The following is a 4287-nucleotide window of genomic DNA, read 5'->3' on the forward strand; positions in this document are numbered from 1 at the left end:
AGATTTGGGGAAGGCGCACCTGAGGTGCTGTAACTAAGCAACTACATTTGAGTCTCTTTATTTATACCTGGACCTGATTTAGATGTTGAGATTATGGACTCTGAACTAATGCTATAAGGATGAGACTAGAGGTAATTTGGAGGGGATAGAGTACATTTTACACAGTTGTTTTGTATGGAAGTTGTTTGTGTGACTTGTCATGCATTTCTGCCCAAAGCCCCACATACATAATCATGAGGGCCTTAGTTGGCTTGTACTCCATATCTGGCCTTGGGATCAGAACTGGCCCTTCTGTTCCTGACACCAAGAGGGATTAACTGGCCAGAACAGGCTAGCCGCCTGGAATGGATCAGGGAGGGAAGAGAAATATGCAAACGTCCAGGCTTCTAAGATTGTGAGATATGATAAGAGAAACAGAAAAAAAAAAAGCCTTATCAGGACTGCACTTAGGTGAACCTAATGATTAACCGTAAATCACAGATGGGTAGTATATATATTGCTCTGGGAATAGCTAGCTGGAAGTCTCACCTGAGGGGAGGACGCTCTGCCCAGAACCCTCAACTGGGACTCCAACCTGGCTGTTCATTGAGGGGCTACCCCATTCAGAAGGTTATATGTTGTGAGTACTCAATTTGATGTATTAAGCTTTCTTTGTTCTTCTCTATTCTTCTCTCCCTCTTTATGTTTACTTTAATTGTTTAATTTCTTATACTCCCTTTCCCTTACAATTAATAAAGTTTTCCTCCATGAAACCGAAAGTGCGGCTATCTTGAATTAGTCTTATTCAGAACAGCAGTAGAGAGATATGACTCACTGGATACTTAAGGGAAGACTGTGGTGGGCTCTAGTATGGCCCCCAATGAACTTTGCCTCCTGGTTCATGCTCTGATGTAATTTCCTTTACTGAATGTGGGCTCTACTTATTTACTTGCTTCTAGTGAACAAATATGGCAGAAGTAAAGAGATGTCACTTCTGGTATTATGTTTTAAAAAGAGTTTTCCATCTTGGGAATCCTTTCTTGTTTCTCTGTCACTCTAACTTTAGTTGTCTCTATCTGTTACTTTTCTTTAAAGAAAGCAAGGTTGTCACAGTGTCTGTATTTCTGTGGAACTGGCCACATGGTAAGCCAACAGCCTCTTGAGGGTGCTTAGAAGCAGTTCCTCCTCCACATGAGCCTAAAATGACTGCGGTCAACATTTTGATTGCAGCTTTGTGAAATACCCTTAGTTAAATTCATCCAACTACATTGTTCCCAAATTCCTGCCCTACAGAAAACTGTAAGATAATAGGTGGTCTGTGTTTTCAGCTGCTAAGTTTTGGGATAATTTGTTACACAGCAATGAATAATGAATACATTGGGTTACGAAATGCCTTACTAAACCTCAGCTCTGGCTTCTGTAAATCCTTTTAAATAACAAAAGATGAGAGGAAATGGCATGTTATAGCTCCCAGAAATTATGGTTCTCTTTAGCTGTAATGCATTTCTTTTGCTAAAACATAGAAAGCGGGCATATTCATTACCCATGACACACATACTAAAGCGATATTTTTATTTGTAAATACTACAACAAATTTCAAGTATGTCATCTAAGAATCTGTTCAGTGTTGATAAAGCTGTTCTTCAGTTGTCCCAGAGGGGATTTTAGAAAAGGATAAGATTCAAGCACAAATAAATTGCTTAGTACTAATATATATTATTTACGCATATATATGTAATATATATACAATATATCAATATATATATATATATATATATATATACTTTATGAGACCAAAATAATAAGATAATCAAACTCTCAGCCTGAATTCATTGGCCATCTGAGAGACTGAATTTCATTGTTCTGTCTTGAAATTTAGAATAGTGTGTATTTCACTGAAGTTACACATAAAAAATGGATCAGTTATACCAATGATTTTTTAAAATCATTGTAGCCTTGGCTACGAAATAAAAAACAAAATAAAATATGTCACCCCAAATCTGATTAAATTAATATAAAAGTTAAATTGACATTTCATAAGTTATTTTTAAAAATATGGAACACTTCATGAATTTGTGTGTCATCCTTATGCAGGGGCCTTGCAAATCTCTATATCATTCCAATTTTAGTATATGTGCTGCTGCAGTAAGCATGCTAACTTTTGTTCCAATAGAATCCTTATCCCCTTAGCAATTTGATAAAGAATATAATAAATATATACCATCACTAATTTGAAATTGAATTATTTGCTACTTAGGTTTTTATAGGTACCGTGCTAAATGAGAATATTAGCAATGCCTGTATTTTTTCTACTTAATGGTTTATAGTTTGTCTTTCCACTTTGCCTATTTTTTGTATGCCTGGAAATTAGGAGATAGATATATTTATATCTTATTATCTTCTTCTTCTTTTTTTTTTTTTTTGCCCCAGAACATGCTTTTAAATCATTGTTCCTTATTGTCATACACTGCTTCTTATTGATTAGATATTTTTTACTGAGCAAGTTGGTTATATCAATAAATTGTCAGACTTAGTTATAACATTAACAGAAAGATAAGTATAATACAGATAGTACCTTCTTAGTACTAAATAAAGAATGGTCCTTGAGGTCAAGAAGCATAGAGTCAAGGAAATTAAACAATTAAACAAACAATTGTGATTAAGTGTTTTAGGGGTATAAGTTAGGTACAAAGGATTTAACACCATTGATGATGGATTGTAAAATTTGAGTTATGGAAAAGTGAAGACAGGATGTCTTCATAAATGGTGACTCCATGTGAGGTAAATGGATTAGAGAGATTGACAAAGTCAAAGAATTATGAATGCAGATCTTAATTTTAGCACAAATTTGCTATGTGGCTGGAAGAGTTACCAAAATAATGAAAGGCTTCTTTTTTATGAAAGAGGTCTTCTTCATCACCCTTATACTTATAGGAAGATTTGGAATTGTGCTGTGAGTCAGAGAAGGGGAACGTGTGTTTGTTTCAACATTCTAGGAAAAACTACATTATGTCTCCACCAACCTATAGTAGTGAGAGAGAAAATCTGTGGCCATGATACCATGTGATGTATGTATTTGATACCATGATTCTAGAACTAAATTCCCTTAATTTTAAAACAAATATTGGTACTAATTCCATTAAGCCCAACATTCCTCTATAAGTTTGCCTCTACCAAAAATCTTGAACACCTGTTTTTATTTTCTTTTTGTCAAATGGACTCCTATTTCATTTCAGTGTTCTGAATTGCATGATCTCATGCCTCATCTTCCTTCTCAAAACTTTCATTATGCTTTCTAAAGCTCTTGATCTGTGACAACCTTGCTCTCATTAACTTAGAATAAAATGGAAATAGGGCCAATTTTTGTCTGGCCTGCTTTGCTTCTCTAATGTCACTTCACTCTCTCCCCAGCTCACCACGTTCTAGCATCGTTGGTTCTCTGACTCTACATCATGCTATATGCTTTCCTTTTCCAGGTACTTTGCACTTGATTTCCCTTATGTCTGAAAATTCATCTGCTGGTTATTTGGTAACCAACTCCTTCCATTCCTTCAGATCATAATTTAGGTTGTCTCTACATGAAGTCTATCCTCCTTACCTTCTATCACCTTAATTTATAGCCTCTCACACACAATATTATTATCTATTGAATCTCCCTTCTAATTCTGTTTCATTGGCGTGATTTTGTTGTGTGTTTATTTTTTGTTTATTGTTGGTAAGTCTCACTTCATAATGAGAATATAAAACCTGGGGGTCCTGGGTGGCTCAGTCAGTCAAACATCCAACTTTGGCTCAGATCATGATCTCGCAGTTTGTGAGTTCGAGACCCACATCAGGCTCTCTGTTGTCAGCACAAAGCCTCCTCTCTCTCTCTCTCTCTGTCCCTCTCCTGCTCTCTCTCTCTGTTTGGAAAATAAATTAAAAAATAACAAAGTATAAATAAAACTTAAATGTTTAATGCAATATTGCTTTCAATATACTAGTAGCAAGCATTTTTGTATTGTCCATTCTGTGTGAAGTAGTAGGCATTGAATAGTATAACATATGCAGTTTCTTTTCCAACACGTAGTCACCAAAAAAGAAAAACAAAGTAAAAACAATTTAGTACATGGAAAGCAATATTGCATTAAACATTTCTTAAGGGTTCTGAGACAGTTAATGTATTCCTGAAATTTAGAATATTATAAATGAGTCATTTTCAGCAGGGAACATTCTTATTTTTCTTAAAATTGAAGTCTTTTATTCAGGATACCATTATTTTTAAGATACTTAACTTTATGTGTTTTTTTCTCTTCTTTCCACAAAGGC

The 4287-nt window shown here is 35.0% G+C and overlaps 1 non-coding gene across 1 annotated transcript; it reads right to left on the bottom strand.

The window, feature by feature from the left end:
• Positions 1-2028: 2028 nt before the first annotated feature.
• On the bottom strand, positions 2029-2132 carry LOC124523087 (U6 spliceosomal RNA). The gene has a single exon (XR_006964911.1). It is a non-coding gene; the product is annotated as a U6 spliceosomal RNA (small nuclear RNA).
• Between the last annotated feature and the right edge of the window lie 2155 nt (positions 2133-4287).

This window comes from Lynx rufus, unplaced genomic scaffold (genome assembly GCF_022079265.1).
Source record: "Lynx rufus isolate CCGP_SWC_20201006 ecotype Redwood Valley unplaced genomic scaffold, mLynRuf1.p SCAF_1, whole genome shotgun sequence".
Classification (NCBI taxonomy): Eukaryota; Metazoa; Chordata; class Mammalia; order Carnivora; family Felidae; genus Lynx; species Lynx rufus.